Source organism: Carya illinoinensis, chromosome 5, assembly GCF_018687715.1.
Source record: "Carya illinoinensis cultivar Pawnee chromosome 5, C.illinoinensisPawnee_v1, whole genome shotgun sequence".
NCBI classification, from domain to species: domain Eukaryota; kingdom Viridiplantae; phylum Streptophyta; class Magnoliopsida; order Fagales; family Juglandaceae; genus Carya; species Carya illinoinensis.
Genome location: NC_056756.1, coordinates 25,149,075 through 25,172,184, shown reverse-complemented (window position 1 = coordinate 25,172,184; position 23,110 = coordinate 25,149,075). Strand labels below are relative to the sequence as shown.

General features: G+C 36.0%; 1 pseudogene; it reads right to left on the bottom strand.

Annotated features, from left to right (window-relative positions):
* Positions 1–2,363: 2,363 nt before the first annotated feature.
* LOC122310755 lies at positions 2,364–13,372 on the bottom strand (annotated as a pseudogene).
* Positions 13,373–23,110: the final 9,738 nt, after the last annotated feature.

The window sequence follows — 23,110 nt, the reverse complement described above, 5'->3', positions numbered from 1 at the left end:
TACAAAAACTTTTCTCTTATCTTGTTGAGTCCAAATGTAAGGAATTTCACTTATAACAAGAAAATTAGCAATGTCAGCATATCAAGGCAATTAAGATATACTAAAAAGTTGATCATTTAAAAATGTGTCTCTAATAGGAACTACTTCTATGGAATCTGAATGAACAAGTCTAGACAGATGATCAGCAACAACATTCTCAACTCATTTTTTATTTTTAATTATCAAATCAAATTTTTACAGCAAAAGGATCCATCTAAACAATCTGGGCTTTGCATCTTTTTCCGCTAAAAGGCATTTCAATTCAGCATGATCAGTAAAAATGACAATTTGAGACCTAATCAAATAAAAGCGAAGTTTGAAGTGCCAAAATTAGTGCAAGTAGCTCTTTTTCAATTGTTGAATAATTTATTTGAGCATTATTTAAAATTCTACTTGTATAATAAATAACACAAGGTTTTTTATCCTTACGTTGGTCCAATACAACTCCAACAGCATAATCAATATAATCACAAATAATAAATTTCAATCAGGTGATTGCATATTTGGGGCTGAAATCAACATAAATTTTAGTTTTGTAAAAGCTAACTCACAATCATCAGTCTACACAAAAGAATTTTCCTTTAACAATAAATTACACAAAGATCTAGAAATTGTGCTAAAATCTTTAATAAACCTCCTGTAAAAACCTGCATGACCTAGAAAAGATCTGATATCCCTGATGTTATTTGAAATGGAAAAATTAGAAATTAATTCAATCTTGACCTTGTCTACTTCAATATCTTGAGAAGAGACAATGTGACCAAGGACAATCCCTTAAGTGATCATAAAATAACACTTTTTCCAGTTTAAAATCAAATTTTTCTTTACATCTAATCAGCATTTTTTCCAAATGAGCCAAATATTCATTAAATGAATTACCAAAAATAGAAAAGTTATATATGAATATTTCAATGAAACAATCTACCATGTCACTAAATATGTTCATCATGCATTTTTGAAATATAGCAAGAGCATTACCAAATCTGAATTACATCCTTCAATATGCAAAGGTACCAAGTGGACATGTCAAGGTGGTCTTTTCTTGATCCTCAGGAGCAATTTCAATTTGGTTATATCCAAAATAATTATCTAGGAAGTAATAAAATTTATGGTCTGCTACACGTTCAATGATTTGATCCATGAATGGTAGGGACAAATGATAATTCATGGTGACAAAATTTAGTTTTCTATAGTCAATGCACTAACGTCAACCAGTAGTAACTCTAGTTAGGATCAATTCATTATCGGCATTCTTAACTACAGTCACACAAGATTTCTTAGGTACCGCATGCGTAGGACTAACCTATTTACTGTCAAAAATAGGGTAAATGATTCCTACATCCAGAAGTTTCAACACCTCCGCTCTGACAACCTTTTTCATGTTAGGGTTTAGTCTACATTGCATCTATCTAAAGGGCTTAGCATTGTCCTTTATATATATATATCATGTGGGTACAAATCAAATGACTGATACATTTGATATCAGCTATGATTCATCCTATTGCTTCTTTATGTTCAATGAAAACACTAATTAATTTTCTCTCCTGAATTTCATCCAATTTTGATAAGATAACTGTTGGTAATGTCTTTGCTTGGCCTAAAAATGCATATTTTAGATCAGCAGATAGAGGTTTCAAGTCGAATTTTGGTATTTGCACATTTGAGGGGAGGGACACGAAATCGCGAGGTGCAATTTGTCGAAACGTGTCCTTCATTTATCAGTGTTCATTAACAAAAAATTCATAGATGCAAGCACAGAATCATCAAAGACAGGTTCTGTTTCCAAAACAATAAAATCTACTGGGAAATATAATTTTCCTACTTGCACTAAAATATCCTCAATTATCCTTCTCGGTATTTTTATTGAACGGTCAGCAAGTTGGAATGTCATCTTGCTGGGTTTAAGTTTACCAATATTTAATTGCTCATATATCGAGTAAGGTATGAGGTTAACACTAGCACCAAGGTCAAGTAAGACTCAATTTTAAAATTGGTCAAGTAAGACTCAATTTTAAAATTTTCAATCATACAAGAAATTGTTGGACAATCTGGATCTTTATACTTTGGAGGAGCATTATTTTGAAGGATAGCACTTACATGTTCTATGAAAAAAGCCTTCTTTCACACTTCCATCATACGCTTCACTGTACATAGATCTTTCAAAACTTTAGTGTAAAATGGAATCTCTTTAATCGCATCCAATAAAAGAATGTTAATTTTCACTTGTTTGAAAATCTCAAGAATATCAACATTTTGAACCAATTTATAAGAAGGTTGCAACCTTGGGGAGAAAGGACAGGTATTGGAGCTGTCACAAACATATCTAACTTAACCTTGTCAAGTTCATCATTACTCTTATAATTTGTAGAATTGTTAGCTTCACAAACTTTTATTGAAATACTTTTATCAATTGTTTTTTCATTGTGTAAAGTGGTGATAAACTTGGCATGTATAAATTTTGAATCAGAAGAATTTGAATTTCTTACCTCAAATTTCCCTTTGAGATTCGGTTGAGATTGAGCAGAAAACTTACCCTTTTCTTGAGCGTACAATGCAGAGGTCAAGTCGCTAATGAAATTTCTCATCTCATCAATGGCCAAATGATATGAATATAAAGACAATTTCCCATCAAAATAACAAAAATCGCATCTGTAAAAAAAAAATATACTAGAAAGTTAGTAAAAGATTATTATTTTTTTCTTTTATTAAAAAAATATCTTATCACACATTGCAATCCCCAACAACGGCACCAAAAACTTGTTACGCATAAACTTTGACTCAAACTAATGAACCAAAAATTTAGTACAGTTTTACTTGCAAGTATACATGTGCTGTAGTACCTAACAGGGTCGAATCCATCGGGATTGATTTATGTATTGAAGAAAATAAACTCCAACAAATAAAATAAATTACTAAAATGAATGTACAATCAAGTAGACAAGAAAATCACTGAGATTAAGATTTTTAAAATAACAAAATAAAACTAAAATGATGAAATAAATCGATATGAAAAATGACTAAAGTTTGGAGAATCCGTCTAATAATTTAGAATATTTTTTCCGATCGGTTTATGTCAATTAAATTAGAATAATGATTTCATTTAATTGGAAGATTTAGCGTTTAAGGATAAGAAAGATAATCAATAGTGATTAAGCCTGAACGATTGATGGTTAAAACATTCACAAACTTATTTGAATACCACAGGGATTTTTTTAAGCATTTATTGTATTTGAAAATCACAATAAATCAAAATAAATATATAAATAATCAAAATATCCAATAATAAAATCTTTCAATCGATCAAGCTCACAAAATAAATTTAAATGTTGATCCGAAAATAATGTTTAAATAATTAAATTTTACCTCTAACCTTAATACAAAAGTTTAGCTAATCATATTCATCATAAGAGTTATGGAAATCTAATAAATATTTTCTATTAAATAACTAAAATAAAATATAAAATTTAATATTAGAAAATAACTATAGGAAAGTAAAAGTGGAGAGAAGATGAAGCCCAAAGAACTCCCTGGTTCCGTTTCCAAGCGAAAAATAAAAATCTTCCGTCCGTCCAGCGTTATACTTTTCTTCCATTCCATGCAACACTTTTTTTCTCTCCTTGGTCAAACACCTTTTTCTTTCTTTTCTGCGTGCTCCCGTAGCCTTCGTATCATCCTTCACTCAAAACTCACTTTTATCTGCTCTCTCCAATGCTCAGTATCTCCATACAGCGTGGCTCCCAGTACGTTGAAGTGCAGCGTTTCACCTTCCAGTAGCCACATGTAAGTCGATAAAGAAGCTCTCTGTTTTCTTCTCTCACTCGAAAGTCCCTGGAGCTGCTGCGTGACTTCCTCCAAACTTGCTCTCTCTCTCTCTCTCTCTCTCTCTCAAACGAGGAGCTCAAACCCCCTGGTGTCGGTCTCAGTCCCCACGACGAAAGAAACCAGCCCTTCGTTCCAGTCCTGCTCTACTTTCTCTTTTTTTTCTTTTTTCCCATCTCCTGTCCCTCACTCTCCGTAAACGTCCAACTCCACCCCGAAAAACCAGAGCTTCACTTTCAAACTGTCAAGGAAAATGAAAATAAACCACTGTAGTATGTCCAAACCCAAAAAAATAATATCAGCACCCTCATCTTCACGTCTTTTAGCCTCTTTACGTCCACTCCCTTTCCATAAAAATCACTCATCTGTTTTCTCCCACTAAAAACAGAGCAAGTCTCCTCAAGTCCCTCAGCGTCTCTTCCTAGTGCTCCCTCCGTTCTCCGTTGCCTCCCCCTCTTTCTTCACCTTTTTTTTTTCGTTTCCTTCTTTCTGTTTTCCCCCAGCAGCTCGTCTCCTTTCTTTCAGTTTTCCAGAAAAACCTCCCAACTCCCAACTCCAAGGTGCTCTCTCTTCTTCTCTCGTTAAACCAGCCACCCCTTTCAACATGCCTCTGTTTTTTATTCTCTCGTTCAGCATCCCAGTTCCAACTGTTTCTCTCCCGCCCCCGTGTCCTTTTTTACGTCCCCTCAAGTTCCAGAAGAAATGTGCCTTTAGCTCTAGAGCCCACCGTCCATCAAAGTTCACCCAAACGAAAATAAAACCGCCCTCAAAACATCAACCACTTGTTTTTTTTTCTTTTTCCGTAAACCAGCTCCCATCTGTGAATAACTCCTCTAATCTCTCCAAAACCTCCTACGTGATAACCCGAAAGCCCATCTTTAGCACATGAAAAGGTTAGTCATTTTCTTTTCTCATTGCAAAGTCTGTTGCATGGTCAAAACATTTGTTGCTTTTTTCACGTGCTTGATGGTTGAAATGCAGTTATCGTGTGTACTTGTGCTTCTATAAAATAATGAGTGGTTCTCACGAAACCATGTGCATGTGTTTTCCCTTTAGCTTCCTATCCAAAATCAAGCAGGTCATGTGTTAAAACTGTGTGCATTTTATCTAAAGACAGGAATTCAGAAACTATAAAATCAAAGGAAAAGTAAAAATAAGGAAAAGAAATAACACACCAAAAAAATAGAAAGTCAATTGTTTGTTTCAGGGCAAGTTAGAATATCGTATTTCTAAGTAAGTGCACTATTCGACTAGGGTGTGCACAATCATTTGTGTCTGCTACATTCGCCAGGACGATTAGTCTGCAAATGGGATTGATGTGGTAGGGAGTCTCAGTTATGTTACACAGCGGAGGAACAATGCTTTGCACCAAAATCATTGTAAAATGCCCTTAGAGATTGATGGAGTCACTATATCTAATAGTGTTTGATTTGTTGGGATTCGATGTTATTTTAGGCGTGTACTAGTTGTTTAGGAACTTTGCAAATATAAACTACCGACAAAGGACAGTAACATTGTGTGTGCCTAGAATGGGAGATAGGATTTTCTAAAGAAGTAAGTTGAAATCAATGCCGAAAATGATTACCTCATTGCAAGCTAAGAAGGAGTTGGTGAACCAGGCCAAAACCTACTTAGTCCTTTACGAGAAAGAATCCAAGGAGATAGAGAGTAAGTGAATTCCCAAAAGTGTTTGGTGAATTACCAAGACTACCCCCTCCTAGGGAAGTTGAGTTCTCAATTGAATTGGAACCAGAGATAGTTCCAGTGCATAAGGCATCCTATAGGATGACCCCAACGAGTCGAAAGAGTTGAAGAGCCAACTACAGGAGTTGTTGACAAAAGAGTTTATCAAATCTAGTATCTCACCTTGGGGAGCATTGATACTAATTGTTAAAAAAAAGGATGAAACCCTTAGGATATGTCTCGATTATAGAGAACTGAATAAGGTAACCATAAATATTTAACACCCACTACTGATGATAGATGATTTATTCAATCATCTACAAGGAGCTGCAGTGTTTTCTAATATTGACCTTAGGTCAAGCTATCATTAATTGAGAATTAAGGAAAGTGTCATATCAAAGATAACTTTTTGAACAAGATATGGTCATTTTGAGTTTACGGTGATGTCTTTCGAGTAAGTTAATGCTCCAACAGTTTTCATGGATATTATTAATAGGGTATTTCAGCCGTTCTTGGAATTTTTTTTTTTGATAACCTTGAGTGTCCGGGCTCACTTACGCTCACCTCGACTAATCCCAAGGAGCCCTGAAGTTAACGACCAGGTAAATCCTCCAGTAGCCCTGAGGGGACTCGAACTAGTGACCATTGGGGAGCAAACTCAAGGCCTGACCAATTGAGCTACCCCTCGGGGTTGGCCGTTCCTGAAATTATTTGTAATAGATGACATATTAGTGTAATTTAGGAGCTGAAGATCATGAGGATCATCTAAGATTGGAATAGGGTAAGCTCAAGGACTATCAACTGTTTGCCAAACTTAAACAAGTGCAAATTCTAGTTGGAGGAAGTGAGGTTTCTCGATCATGTGATATCCAAGAAAGGAGTCATGGTCGACTCGAGCAAGATTGAGACAGCCGTGGAATGACAACATCCTACCTCGGTGCATGAGGTTAGAAATTTCTTAGGTTTAACGAGTTATTATAAAAGATTTGTGGCAAGAGTTGCTAGATTATTAAGTCCTCTCACAACATTAACCATAAAAAAAGTTAAATTCATTTGGATTGACAAGTATGAACAGAGTTTCAAAGAACTGAAAAGAAGGTTAACCACAACCCCTAGTTGAGCTTACCCAAGCCTCACAAAGACACAAACCGTTTGTGGTATTTTCAAAGTACATATTGGGTTGCTTCCTAATGCACGAAGAAATGGTAGTTGCTTATGCGTCTAGGCAATTGAAATATCACAAAAGGAACTATCCTACTCATAACATGGAATTAGCAACTGTAGTGTTTGCCTTAAAGATTTGGCGGTACTACATATACGGTCTAAAGTCGTACCCTTAGTAAATGTGCAGTGGGTGGAAAAGTGAGCAAGTCATGAGGAACAATTTGACTCAGTCTCAAATATGTTCTTTCAAGTGTAGAAGTGTTAAGTTGTATTAAGGGTAAGTCCAGGATCGTATTCCACAGGGACAAAAGTTTATCAAAGCATTTGTGACATTTTTGTTGTAAAAGATGTATCGACTATGAAATATGAAAATAAATGTGAATCTATGTTTCTAAAATTATCAAGAATCAAGAGATTTAAGGAAAATGTGTAGAAGTTGAATTAAACTTGTAAGAAACGATAAAACAAATACTTGGATGCAATTTTCGCCCATTTCTAATTTGAAGTTAGATTTTCCTCTAATTTCATCTTCTCTCAACTATGCTCCCATTCCTAAAAGTCATGGTCGGTTAATAAAACAATAAGCACACTTTTAAATATAGTCAAGGTGCTTGATAGATTTTATAGAAAGTGTAAAAGTGAAAAAAAGCCATCAAAATCTTGTTACAAGGTCAAGCATCAATCGTGCCTTTATGTCTACGACTGATCAAGTTCAAGAACATAGAATTTTAATCCTTCCCATAGGCCAAATGAAATACAATCTATCAAGTTAATCATTCAAAATTCTATAACTTTGAAGAAAATCTAACCCAAACTAGTCATGAGTTACTCATTGAATCCCAAGCTAAAAATCTAACCTATCATTTCTAAATGGATAATCTTTCTAAATATTTGTGAGTCTATTGAAAAATGAAGTAAAATAAACAAAAAATAAATAAATAAAAAAAATAGAACCAAGAAGCTATTGTGCATAAAGCAAAACTGCATAAACGTAAAATGCCGAGAAAAATAAATTTGACCGAAAGGTCTGGAATTGAAACATAACACAATAATAAATCTAGCTGCCAAAAAGGTCTGGAAAAATAATCCAGCAAAACTAAAAAAAATGACAACCAACCGAGTAAATGAAAACTGAGAAAGAAATGAATAGATAAAAAAAAAAAAAAAATACCAGGCCGTTCGAGAGAGTCAAGAACCAAGAGGGAGATTAACTCCCATCCATCCGAAAAGCTAAAACTGAAAACAAGTAAAAGAAAACGAACCGACACCTAAGAGCTTCTGAAAGAAAACTCGGAAGAAATGAAAACGTAAAACCACCCACCAAAAGAATGCAAAAGCCGCCGCCTAGGTCTGTGTCTTGACAAGACAAAAAAAAAAAATCACTCCATACTCCACCAGCGTCCCCACTCAAAACAAGTATAAGAAAATAAATATCCACCGCCTCTCCAAAACTGGAAGCAATAAGTCTAAAAAAATAAAAATAGAATGCCAAATAACAATTCTATAATCACGAAATTGCCCCTTACATCTTTAGGTTGTGTTTGGCCACTTAAAATTTTTATCTCAAATTCAAAATTCTCATCTCATCATTATAATTTTTTCAAATTCCAATACAAAATATAATAAATAATTTAATTTTTTCTTAACTTTTTTAAATCTCAAAACAATAATAATATTAAAATATAATATTTTAATATTTTATCTTAAAACTCAAAATTTTCATCTAAAAATTCTTAGTGGCCAATCAGAACCATGAGGCCATCTTTAGCCCCTCCTTCTCACGTGATTGAACTTGCATTTAATTCCAGTGCACTCTAGCATATAGCAAGTCTATTCCTGCCCTTATTCCTTGTATTTTAAAAAATATCCTACATCAGTTCAAATTAAATGTTCATAATTAGAGAAATAAAATTGAGATATTAATTTTGATGTGGCCTAACAGCTGTATTATAAATCATTTTAAGTGTAAAAATATCAAAATTTATTAATTTATTCAAATTTCATAATCTACTCCATAATTAAGTGCTTAATTCATTTTAATTAAACAATTTAGTCACTTTAACAACTTAATTATGTAGTTTTGACACTTTATCACAATTCTCATTTTTATTCGAGTCGTAATGAGAGTCGTAATGAGTGCATTGTAACACTCGATGGCAAGTGTAAACCAGTCAAATCAAGGGCAAGAGTAAGGCTATAAGTAAGCTTTAAATCCAACCCTTTAGACCATTACACTTAGAGCCCTCAGAACCATAAACATTGTACACGAGAAAAGAACCGCACGAAGGCAACTATGCTACCTAAGATAATGCAGCGATTCTTGTAGGGACAATGCGAAGCGGCGGGATTGGGAGCCCATTGACTTATAGTGAGAGTAACTCCAGGTAATAATTCCCTTGAAGAGTTGAAAGAGAAAATGAAGGAAGGAGTTTCTACCAATTTTGGTTTAATTTGTAACTACAAAACTAAAAGGTTACTATATATGTTAGCCGCATGCTCACTTCTCTCTTTTTTCCCCTGTAATGACTTGGAAAAATACAATCACTCACCTTGAGTGAGTATTTAATTTAATTGAACTAGAATAACATCAACTGATTTCTCTGCTGAAGATCACTTGAGAAATTTAAACTAAAACCCATATGGTAGCAAAATTTGCATGATGAGACAACAAAGGACTTTGAACAGAATACCAATAAGTATCAGCACCAACCTATTTATCAAATCACGAACTATCAAATATCACTTCACAACATCATTTCATCCACTCAATTCCGCATCTTAATTACTGCACCGAAAAGGAAGAAAAAAACAACCACCATGATTTAGTGCACAGAGGTATTGTTTAGATCATATAAGAGATTATTGATAGCCATGTTAGGGCTCATTGTTGCATAAGTGGCACTTATTTGACCAACTAAATTCTTCAAAAGGCAATAAGGTTAACTGCACAACTTACTCTTTCTGTCTATGCTTGCCATGCAATTGGGCAACCACCTCAAGGCTATGATACCGCACACCAAAAATAAATGTAGGTGTTCAAAGTCAGCAAGAATGTCCTGCAGGAATGCCAATGTTGTAGCATTATGACATTGATATGGGACTTTGCCCAAAAAAAACCAAAAAGCTATAAATTAAAAGCCAAACTATTTACCAAGAGCATTTTCTGTCATCATATACACTCCAGGAAACTACACAAATTAAATTAAATTTCCAGTTATCTGAATCCATTATCTACATCTCATGATAAAACCAAGTAGAAACCTCGTCACACCCATTTCAGATAACTAAAAGTTTCCAATCACGCACTTCGGTAGCAACCCAACTGCCACAATTAATGGTGAAAGTAACACCAGGTAATAATTCAATTGAAGAGTTGAAAGGGAAAATGCTCGAAGGTGTTACTACCAATTTTGGTTTAATTTGTAATTACAAAAACTAAAAGGTTAAAATATATGTTAGCTGCATGCTTACTTCTTTTTTTTCCTCTGTAATGATTTCGAAAAATACAATCACTCACCTTGAGCAAGAATTTTGGGTAATTGAACTAGAATAACATCATCTGATTTCTCTGCTAAAGACCGCCTGAGAACTTCAAACTAAAACCCATCTGGTAGCAAAATTTGCATGATAAGACCACATAGAACTTTGAACACAATACCAGTAAGTATCAGCACCATCCTATCTATCTAATCATGAACCATCAAACATCACTTCGTAACATCATTCCATCCAATCAGAAACAAGTGAGGAATTATGTGTACCTTGAGTTCACATATTCCCCACTTCGGAAAGTTAAACTGTGTTGTGTTTCAGATCCAAACACTCAACACAGCTCCGTCAAACTAAGGCTGGAAATATATTCCTCTCAAGTTTGTAAAGTAGGAACTGCGAGATCATCACTGCAAGTAATTAGACGCTTTTTGACCATCTCATTTTGCAATTCAATGGCTTCATCCACTTTTCCCAGCTCATAATACTTCCTCAATAGACATATACACAGAATCTCATCAGGATGGAGACCTCATCAAACAGCTCTTTTGCTCGTTGCACCTTGCCACACCGAGAAAAACCCCAAATCAGGGAAGTATATATGCTGGCAGATCAAACTCCATACCCAAATCAATCATTATGTCTCGCAAATTCAAAGCTTCCTGAAGATTCCCATGCTTTAAGTTCCCATCAATTAAAGCAGCGTAAGAACTTCTATCAGGAATCACACCCTTGTCCAGCATTTCATCAAACAGCTTCTTGGCTGTTTCAATACCATTATTTTTACAAAGACCATCAATTAATGCTGTATAAACTGCAACATTAGGTTGCAATCCAATGCTGTTCATGCTATTAAAATACTTGATTGCCTCTTCAACCAATCCCATTTTGCACAGACCATCAATTAGTGCACAATAAGTAACAACGCTGACCTCAATATTCAAGTCCTGTAACTCCTGCAGCAGATTGAGAGCCTCTGCAGTTCTTCCTGCCTTGAAATAAGCATCCATAAGGATTGTGTATATAAAATGATTTGCACTTACACCACAAGCACTCATTTCCCTGATTAAAAGCTTAGATTCTTCAAGCTTATTTTGGCTGCACATGCACCAAATGATGGTCCCATACAGCACCATATCAGGTATGATGCTCTTCTCCTTCATTTCTGTCAACATATCCATAGCACTCTCGATTTTACGAGCCTTAATATACCCATGAACAAGGGCGGTATAAATTTTCTGGTTAGGAATTACTCCAGCTTTCAGCATTGCCTGAAAGACTTCTTCTGCTGCCTTTATCTTCCCACCTTTACAAAGACCATCCACGAGAGCTGTGTAGGTGACAATGTTCAAGTCAACTCCGGCCTGCATCATCTCATTAGCCAGCTCCAAAGCATCATTTAGATTGCCTAATTTACAACTTGCATCAATCAGAGAAGTGTAAGTAAATTCATTGGGCAGAAGACCAACACGTCTCATGTAAACAAAAAATTTAATTGCCTCTTGCATCATCCCTTCCTTACAAAATGCATCGATTAATGTGCTATAAGTTACAACATTCAGTACCACCCCATTGATCTTCATCTCATGGAGAAACTCAAAAGCTTGAGGCATTCTTTGAAATTTACAGAAAGAATGAATTAAAGCATTATATGTTATTACATCAGGTTTGAAACCTGCATCCTTCATTTCTTCAAATATACTAACCGATTCATCCAAGAATCCAAACTTTCCACATCCATCAATAAGAGAATTATATGTGACAACACTGGGCATAAGGCCAGTTTGTTTCATTTTTTCGAACAATCTTCTAGCAGTTCCCAAATCTCCTCCTTTGCACATATTGTCTATCATTATATTATATGTGAAAACCGAAGGACTAATTCCAGCCCCAACCATATCTTTAAAAAACTTCCTCGACAATTCCCTCTTGCCTGCCTTTTCATATACATCAATAAGAGAATTATATGTGACAACATCGGGCATAAGGCCAGTTTGTTTCATTTTTTCAAACAAGCTTCTAGCAGCTTCCAAATCTCCTCCTTTGCACATATTGTCTATCATTATATTATATGTGAAAACCGAAGGACTAATTCCAGCCCCAACCATATCTTTAAAAAACTTCCTCGACAATTCCCTCTTCCCTGACTTTGAAAGCCTATGCAAAAGTTCATTACAAGACCGAGCTTTGGGTAAAACCCTGTACTTCTCCATCCTCAAAAAACACTCGCTCGCTTCCTCAAGCATTCCCAACCCAGTCAAAACACTAAACGAAGCATCAAACACACCAAACCCTGGAACACAAACATCCTCAAACCGAGTCGACCACAATACGTCAAACACATGGCAACCTGGCAAAACCCACTTCAACAAAACTAACTCTCTAATAATCCTATGGGCGTCGAAGTACATTCTCGCGTAAAACAATATATGAATCAAGATACAATATGAATCCGAGGTGTGGCAAAACCGGATTCGGGTTCCCGCCCATTTGAACAACCGCAAAGCTAACCTTGGATCTCCTTTCAATTCAACCAAAGCCCTAGATATCCATATGGGCGCCAGCGCCGAGTCAAACAAACAGATAATCCTATTGTCATCCCACTGCTCTTGTTGAATAATTTGAATAATATTACAAATTGATTCTTTACTAATATCATAAAAAATACGGTTGGGGCTTGATTTGCTGACAAAAGGGTATCTGATTATGAAAAGAAAGCTGGTCGACCAAATGAAAGGGCAATCAAGGAAAGAACCATGCGATGACGAAGCATTGATAGTATTGAAAAATGGGTTAATGGGGTTCAGGTTGTAGGGAGAGAGAGGGCTTACACGGTGAGAGGCTCCACGACCAACGTGGAAGAGACCGCGCAGGTAAAGTCGCATTGTTGTTACGAAAATGAAGCGAACGCTAATAACACATATGGGAGTTGTGCTATATAGCCCGCCGAATTTTTGGAAGGGAAAAGCTTCCGGCCAGTCGGGTGAAAACTCAAGTTTAACACCATCGAATAAAATTCTACCGCATCCTATGTGCAGGAAAGGAAATTTTTATCTCCACTCACATGTACTGGATTCCCTATTTATTTATTTTTTGAATAAAGCTAGTTTGTCCACTCAAATGTACCGTTCTGCACAAAAATTTTTATTTTTATTTTTTATTTAATAATTAAAGAAGTAATTTTTAATATATTAATATATTTTTTTATCTCTTCACCCTCTTCTCTCTCTTTCTCCCTCCCTCCCGATCTCCTGCAACTCCCCCGCTATCTCTCTCTAAATTATGCTCTATCGCTCTCCTTTGCTGGTTGAGCAACCTATTATTGCTATTTACAAAATAAAATGATTGTCACTCTCTCTCTTACCCCTTCCACTCGTTACACTGCGTGGTAGGCCTCGTCTTCTACTTCCCAACCTTCAACGGGCATGTTGTCTCTGTAATGTAAACAATATATGATGGGTGAGCGACGAATTAAGCGAAGCGTTGCCATGGTGTGTATGTGATTCATCCGTCTAACGTTCATTCTATAGATTGAAAATGATAAATTTGTGCAGGGTGCTCGTTTCGGGGAAGGGGGGTGAGTTATAGAACTCTGGTAGAAAGTAGAGATGGGTTTACCTTTCCGATCTTAAAGTTGCAATGAAGATCACCTCTACAAATGAATTGGTGTGGGCAAAAAAATTAAGAAGGAAGACGACAATGCGAAAAAAAAAGACGGTGTTTACAATTTCTTCTTATTTTTCCCTTTATTGTGGCCGGTGGAAGGTGCATAGTGTAACGCCCCGGTCTTAGATAGGTCGAAGAGTTACTCCCTATCATTTAAACATACAATCCAACAATATATTTATAAACTCCAATTTCTCAATAACACATAGATCTCATTGTTTTAAACCAACTATTCCCAAAATAATTAACTAAGAACACCTCAAAATCTCAAAATAAAAATTAACCTTCCAAAATACCCAATCAACAAAGAAAAATAGAACTAGTTAATAAAGTTCTCCAATCACCAAGTACCATTTTGCATTTAATCTACTATACTCACATAGCCTTACCCATTCTCCATATTCTTAAACTTAAGTTGAAACATTTAAAACATCTGAAAAATATTATACAGATAGGGGTAAGTTATCAATAACTCAATAGAAAAGAACATACACTAGTATATAAATATGAGCATTTATAGAGTTTGGAATGCATAACAAAACGTGTAATCAAAATATCAGAGCGAAACTTTCATAAACTTTTTTATTCAAAAATCATTTAGCATATCAAAATCTAAGACATTATTTTCATATCATATTAGAGCATCACATTGGGATAATACCATGTTTAAGTCCCCTGGTAGAGTTATAAACCACCATTATACTTGTGGTGGGACCGTATGCCACTATTATACCCATGGCGAGGCCTTAACAGAAACAAAACTGAAATACCATCTGAACCAGATCATATTCAGATGTAGAAAAAGAAACTCACGCCAAGATTTTCAGTTAACACATCATATTAGAACAGAATACTGAGTAGCTATAGATCATTTCACATATTCAACAAAATAAAATCAAAGTATCTTCCTCTTAACCACAACAAAACTTTAAGAAATCTCATTTTTCGCTCTTTTTACAAAGTTCCGAAACAATATGGAAAAATAAGCTCATATCTACACCAGTCATGACAAAAGTATTTGGTTGGTTGATTCCGGACTGAGTCCGAGGAGTTCGGGGGTCGGATGGATTGAGGACGGAGTTGTTTGGTTGATATTGATATTTGTTTGAGATATTTGTGCCTTGATGTTTGCATTGTATAGTGCACGCATGTTCATGTTTAAAAAGGGAAAACCGAGTTTTCGTGTAGTTGCATGCATGTACATGTGTTTGTAAAATGAAAACTGGGCTTGTAAGCGAGAAATGATTTATGATACATGTGAACGGTTGGATTGGCTGGTTTGAGTCAGAGGCACGTGTAGGGATGGTGGTAAACAAGGACGGTGGTAGAATCCCGCATGTGATTCCCGCCTACGGTGCACGCGTAGGGATGGTGGTAGAATCCCACCTGTGATTCCCGCCTACGGTGCACGCATAGGGACGGTGGTGAGCAGGGATGGTGGTAGAGTCCCGCCTGCAATTTCCGCTTACAGTGCTCTGATGGTTTGGTTTTTGAGCCATTATCGGGGATAATGGCGAGGTTATGATTAAAGGATATGTTTTGGGCCAAAATAGGATTTTGGCGTGCGTGGAAAAATGTGATTTTATGGGACATGTGCGTTTGCATTCTTCCATGCATATTGTTGAATTTAATATGTTTTTATCTCATGGTATTTGGATCTTACTTACTGCGGCACCATTTTGGTACCGTAGATTTTGATGCAGAGGTCGAGGAGAGGAGGAGGCTGAGCCCGAGGAGGCGGCTCCGCCAGAGTATTGATTTGGAGGTTATGCTTTGTAGTTTGGTTTAAAACAATATTTGTGACTTGTAATATTTTATTATGTATGTTTTGAATGGGTTTGTATTAAATATAGAAAAATTCTGGTACTTAGTTATATGACTCTGTTTATCCGCTGTGTGTTTTCTCTTGCCCACTTGTTGCATGTACAAACACTTGGCACTTGGCGATAGGGTGGTGACCCGTGTTGTCATCATCCCAACGTCTCAATTTCCACGTGTCCGTACGTGGGATTTGGGGGCGTCACAGATGGTATCAGAGCGGTTTGGCTCTGAGTAAAACCACATGTCCCGTAGGTAGTACCAGAATGTTTTTAAAGTTGTGTTTTGAAATTTATTTTAAGTAAAATTACTATTTGAATTGTTTTATTTGATTTGAATTTATTTGAGCTTGTTTGCTTGTATTTATTTATTTAGTTATGTGATTGCATGCCAGTATGTTTTGTTTTCGTGTTATGTGGTTTTGGTTTTGGTTTTGGTTTTGGTTTTATGTTGTTGGTTTTATTCGTGTTTCTTAAAGGGGGTCAAAGGTTGTGTTGTGGCAGGAAGGCGGTATAATCGGGATACTATTATTAAGCAGGAACATTTAGTGTAGTAGGTTTGAATTTTTAGCGATGTGGTTTGCTTGTATGATGTTGAGGTTTGAAGGGAATGTCATGGCTTAGGCAATCTTTGTAAGGTGGGAACTCACGTAGAAATGAGGAGAGGAATTAGCTTTAAGTCGCTTAAGATGATTGAGGTCAAGGTTTTGTAGAATTTATGTAACGAGGCTATAGGATAGGAGAGTGTAGGTTCAGCGAATTTTAAGGATATGTTTAAGGGAATTTTATTTAAGGTTTGGGGCCTTATAGATTTTAGGAAAATAAGTTTATGGTAGTTAAGGTGTTAGGTTCGACAAGCTTTGGGGGAAATAATTAAATTTCAAGTTTTAGATTTCATTGATTTGGATGAGTAATTTGATGGCAATTGGGGCTTTAGATTTCACAAGCTTTTAAGGTGAATGTTTTGGATTGAAGCCACCAATCTTGAGAATTTCAGAAAATGTTTTATTATCCATTAATGTTTTAGAATTTGAAAGATTTGGGAGTCGATTTTTCTATTATGGGATGTAAGTTCATTGATTTTAGAAGTTCTGGAAGATGATTCTTATTTGATTTAAGGTTTTAAAATTGCAGAGTTGAATGACTGATTTATGATAAGAATTGAGTTCTTAGTTTTACAGACTTAGTGCTGTAGCTTGATCTACTTTAGTGAGTGATTAGTTTGTAACCATTAAAATGGGGTTGATTAGAGTTAAGTTATTGATATGAAAATTTTTTTTTAGAGTAGATTTCTTTGAGGATTGGAGATAATGATCTAGTTTGTGTATTTCTTTGAGGATTGAAGATATTGAGCTAGTTTAGAAAATAATTATTGTTAACTCGAGGTTGTAGTAGCAGATTTTAGGAAATGATTTTATCGATTCGAAAGATATAGGTCCATCAGGGTGTTGGAAATAGTAGATTTTGTGTTGGTATTGAATACGATTGAATTTGAGACTATATGATCCGTAGACTTTTGGGAATGGATCACTTGTACGTTTGAATGATTTTTGGTGTTGGCTAAGAGTGCAAGAGATCAATGAGTAGTAATGGTAAGTGTGTATGGATTTCGGGGTGTGCTAGTCCTAGTCTCATCTATTTTTGGCTTGGTAGGAGTTGAAGAGGAATCTGTGTGATAATATTAAATTCAGGAGATTTTGGCTTTGAGTTGTTTGGTAAGTTGAACGGAATGTGCAGTCGAAGCGGGTTACCCATTGGGATGATGGTTTGAAGCAACTGTTGCGTTTATCTTGAGAATTAATTGCGACTTGAAGTCATAGGAATTTAAATTTGTGAGGCTATACTTTTCCTTGAAAATCAAGTATCCAGTTGGGAGAATTAGGGATATTGTTAATTAACTTGAAAAGAGATTGTTAGGTTATCATGTGTGGTGTATGAAGTAATAAATCTTGAAAGTTGAAACTTATGTATCAACAGTGGGTAGCATAATCATATGTATGAAGTAATAAAGCATTAGGATCCATGAGTGTTGTTTGATAACTTTTGATGAATTGAAGATTTAAACAGTATGGCCTGTTTTGAGATTTATTTGTGAAGTGCTATTGAAGGAATTAGTTGTGCTAAAACTAGAGTTTTTGAGAGTACAAGTAGGTGGGTGAGTTACCAAGAGCGTTTCGATTATGATTAGGTGAAGTCTATGGCAGTTTATAGTGAGTTAGTTATTACAAGATTAGATGTTATTCAAAAGATAGGTAATGAGCTTGAAGTGTGGGATATCGGATAGAGGTTATAGGCGCTCTCGTTGGTTGGCCGGGAAGGAATTGGGCCTTTTGGATATATTCCTTATCTTTAGAAGAGACAGGTGTATTTTGAGATGATATGTGTTTTCAATTTGGGGCTTGGAGGTTGATTAGTACTGATTTCTGTCATCAATCAATGGATGTATTTTTGCGGAATATTGATTTTTGATTAGGGCAGCGATGGCCAACTGAGGAAGGAGTGGAGATTTGTGGTTTTTGGAGGTATATTATTTTCTATGAAAATGTGGTAAAGGTTTTTTTGTGATTAGGTGTGAATTGAGCTTGTACTTGATGATGTTAATTTATGAGGATATAACCTTTATATATTTTGGCAAGTTATCAGAGTGCGCGCGAAAGCATGATTTTTAGAGATACTTAGAAATTCAAATTTTGTATTGATTTTGAGGAATTAGTAGTGATTCGAAGTTTTAATGGGAGACTAATCATTTGGTCGTGCAAATTTTGTTTATTGATGGTTAACTTTGGAAATGGCTTTTAGGTTACCAAAGTTGGAATAGGATGAAAGTTTGGAAGGTAAAGCAGAGACGTTGTTGATATTAGCATTTTATGGTGTGAAGATAATAACTATTGGAGTTTGTTGGGAGTTGTTGATGATATGTATCTCTTAAATATGTTCAGAGTTGTATCTTATATCTTTTTGGCGCTGGTGTTTGATCTTGCAATTTCAAGGACGAAATTGTTTTTAAGGGGAAAGGATGTGACACCCCGTTTTTACGTGTATTTTCACTGAAGGAGTATTTTAATTTAATTAATATATTAGTTCTTTTATTTTAAAATATTGTATTTTAATTGGTTTTATTTTAGTTTGATGTGGTGTTTAATTTATTTTAGTCGTTTTATAGTTTTTATATTTGTTTTCGTTGGATCAGTTTTTGGACTCCGGATGGAGGATTGGACCTCATTTCTTTTCCTTATCTTTTCTTTTTCTTTTTCCACTTTTCCTTTTCTTTTTCCTATATTTCTTTTCTTTTTTTCTTCTTTTTCTTTCTTCTTTCTTCCTTCTCTCCCGCTCACACGGTCTCTCTCTCCCTCAATTGTTCGGTCCAAGCTCCCAACTAGCGCCACCTCCAGCCGCCGTGACCCACCTCTACCTCTGGCATGTCCCTCCCACACCGGCGAGCCCTACTACACCGGTGGTGTGCTACGCCGGCCACTCAATCTCTCTCTTTTCTCCTCCAAACAAATGGATCTTCAAGCCTTTTTCTCCTCTTTGAGCCACCATACACGGCCAAATCAGCCACCAAGCACCACCATTGGATTCACCACATCAAGGGCTTCCTCCCCATATCTTTCTTTTCCCCTAACTCTCTCTTTTTCTCCGATGGGTCTCCATAGCTAGAGTTTCGGTTGCACCACCGTACGCCGCCGTACACAGCCACCCATGGTGTTTCACCACCACCATCTTGTTCCTTTCATCACCATAACCTTCTCTAAGAAATTTCATGACCAACGGAGTTGTGTATAGCCCTCACTCTCCCTCACTCTCCAAGGCCGAAATTAGCTTCAAGTGACCAATTCGCCACCGTGCGCCGCCACCCACTGCCAAAGCTCACTTCCATTAACTTCATAAACATCTTTAGACCTTTCCATATCAATTTCGAGTCTTGGTTTGTCCCCGTTCGAAAGTGGGTAATTTATTACCCACGGCCACAGTGTAAAATACACTGTTACGTTGCTTTTTCTCCGCCGTTTGCGACATCGTGAGCTTTCAAAAAATACCTTATAGGGCAGTAAGTATTTTCCAAACTCTATTTTAGATTTAAATATAATTTTGCTCTTACACTAAATTATTTAACTGGTTGGTTGATTCCAGAATGAGTCCAAGGAGTTCGGGGGTCGGATAGATTGAGGACGGAGTTGTTTGGTTGATAGTGATATTTGTTTGAGATATTTGTGCCTTGATGTTTGCATTGTATAGTGCACGCATGTTCATCTTTAAAAAGGGAAAACTGGGTTTTCGTGTAGTTGCATGCATGTACATGTGTTTGTAAAATGAAAACTAAGTTTGTAAGCGAGAAATGATTTATGGTATATGTGAGCGGTTTGATTGACTGGTTTGAGTCAGAGACACGTGTAGGGATGGTGGTAAACAGGGACGGTGGTAGAATCCCGCATGTGATTCCCGCCTACGGTGCACGCATAGGGATGGTGGTAAGCAGGGACGGTGGTAGAATCCCGCATGTGATTCCCGCCTACGGTGCACGCGTAGGGACGGTGGTGAGCAGGGATGGTGGTAGAGTTCCGCCTGCGATTCCCGCCTACAGTGCTCTGATGGTTTGGTTTTTGAGCCATTATCGGGGATAATGGCGAGGTTATGATTAAAGGATATGTTTTGGGCCAAAATAGGATTTTGTCGTGCGTGGAAAAATGTGATTTTATGGGACATGTGCGTTTGCATTCTTCCATGCATATTGTTGAATTTAATATGTTTTTATTTTGTGGCATTTGGATCTTACTTACCTGCGGCACCATTTTGGTACCGTAGATTTTGATGCAGAGGTCGAGGAGAAGGAGGAGGCTGAGCCCGAGGAGGCGGCTCCGCCAGAGTATTGATTTGGAGGTTATGCTTTGTAGTTTAGTTTAAAACAATATTTGTGACTTGTAATATTTTATTATGTATGTTTTGAATCGGTTTGTATTAAATATAAAAAAATTCTGGTACTTAGTTATATGACTTTGTTTATCCGCTGTATGTTTTCTCTTGCCCACTTGTTGCATGTACACACACTTGGCACTTGGCGATAGGGTGGTGACCCGTGTTGTCATCATCCCGACGTCTCGATTTCCACCTGTCCGTACGTGGGATTTGGGGGCGTCACAAAAAGAAAATTCACTCATCAAAACGACACCGCTTAATAGGCAGTTCGGACTCCTTCGCAGGCATGGGTATTGCACATAGCATGAGCATTGGAGATTTGGAGGGGTCGGCATGGTGTTCCAAAAACAGAAAAAGATGAAAGTAGTGATTTGCAAGAGAGGAGAGCGTATTTTAGAGAGAAAGAGAGGGGGAGAGAGTTGCAAGCAATAGGGTGAGGGAAGGGAGAAAGAGAGAGCAGAGGGAGAAGAGAAAAAAATAAGTAGGGAATCCAAGTGCATGTGGGTGTAGATGAGAATTTGTTGTATGTCCTACGTGGCAGATTTTCATTAGCTAGTGTTAAATTTGTGTTTTCACCCGATTGGCTGGGAGTTTTTCCCTTTTCGAAATCATCATTTGGCTTCTATTTTTTTTATATGTTCGTTTATATTTTTTAATATCTAAGAAAATAAAATTTCACGATATCATTAAAAAATATTTTCTTAATCATTAAATAAAAAAATTATATCAGAATTAGGGGTGAAAAAAATCGGTGAACCGATAAACCGAATCAAACCTGACCAAATTGGTGGGTTTGGTTCGGTACTGGGTTTGGTGGGGTTTGGTATCGATTTCATTTTTTTTAAACTGATCGAAATCGGTCTGAGTCCAATTTTCCTTTTTCTAACACCGAACCGAACCATATGTATTAAATTTTAAAGTCCTATATAACTATAGTATATTGCATTAATAGTTATACTATATTACTATATATTATAATATACTATAATATATCACTATAGTCTATAATACAATTATAATATACTATAATATATTATCATTATATTATTATATACTATAATATACTATATATATCTACTATATAATATATTGGAAAAAGGGGACTGAACAAAACTGGAAGAACCAATTTAGGGGTATAACCGGTACGGTATCAGTTTTTCAATAAAAATATGAGATGAATCTAAATAGTTTTATTAAGCATTATTGTCTATAAAAAAGATAAATAACTTGTTAGAAGGTTATGACAATGGTAGTATTTTGTGGAGATCAATCATAAGTTTAACACAATATACTCATTGTTTTCCGACTTTTTATATTCTAATAAATAAAATAAAGAATTCCATGTTATATTTTTCATATTTTCTCCAACTCTTAATGAATATAAGAATGGTGAAGGAAATTTATGTTTTCTTTAACTACAATTCAAAAATTAATAAGGTTTTAAATAAAGAGTAATACTACAAACAATTGTGAAGTGCGTAAGTGTTACAGAATTGTTTTAAAAAAGAGTGAGGCCTATTATTGAAAAATTAATTATTTCATGTGGGTGTTGTATTTATTATTTTTTTTTCAAGAAATTAAGTAGCGCTTACACAATCTACGATTACAAATATCATTTATTTTAAATAAATTAGAATCGATTTAAATTAGTCTAAAATTAATTAGGTGAGTTATTGTGATAACCCAAACCTAATAGAGCATGAGTCATAGCTTTATTTTTAAAAGTCATAGTATTTTATGGCCTTAGTGTTTTGGGTAAAGATGAGGCCTTAAAAGTTTAGTAGAGAAACTTAAGCCCAAGAGAGAGAGCTAGCCCTAAAATTCTTTGTGAATTTTGGCCCCTACAAGAAACCCAAGCCCAATGGCCCAAAGTCTATGACCAAAGCCTTTGTCAATGGTGCCATGTGTCGTACATGCAAGGTACTATGTATCTAGACTCAATAGTGGACTAAGGGGGAGAGAGAAGTGTATGAAAAGCCAAGTGATGGCTTGCAAGCCTACCTTAGCGGAATTGACACTTGTCTTACATGCATGGAGATTTTAGAAGAACTAAGTGACAAGATGATGAAGTGAAGACCAAGGAATTTTTGGATTTGCCTTCCCCACATGCCTGGAACCACCCATTTGGCCCAAATTCGAGTTTCCATGTTGATGCTTCTAGAAAAGGGAGCTTAGGGAAGATTAAAATAGAGTTCCAAGGAGATTTGCATAAGGAAACTAAAGGGACACAAGGGGATTACGAATTTCTTGGCTTACACTCAAAATATTTTCAAATTTTGCCAAGTGTCAAACATGCCATGGACTTCTAGAAGGTTTGAAGAATGGGCATTTGTATAATGGACTGATTTACCCTTGAATTTTCGGCTGCCACTAGTCGAAGTTCAACTCTTGCTTGCCACTTGTCATTTTATTTAAAAAATGAACCAATGACACATAAAAATCATTTTGGAAAGATAAAGCAACAAAATGGAGGGAGAAGAAAAGATGGTGGACGGCCATAGGCAAGGCACATGCCT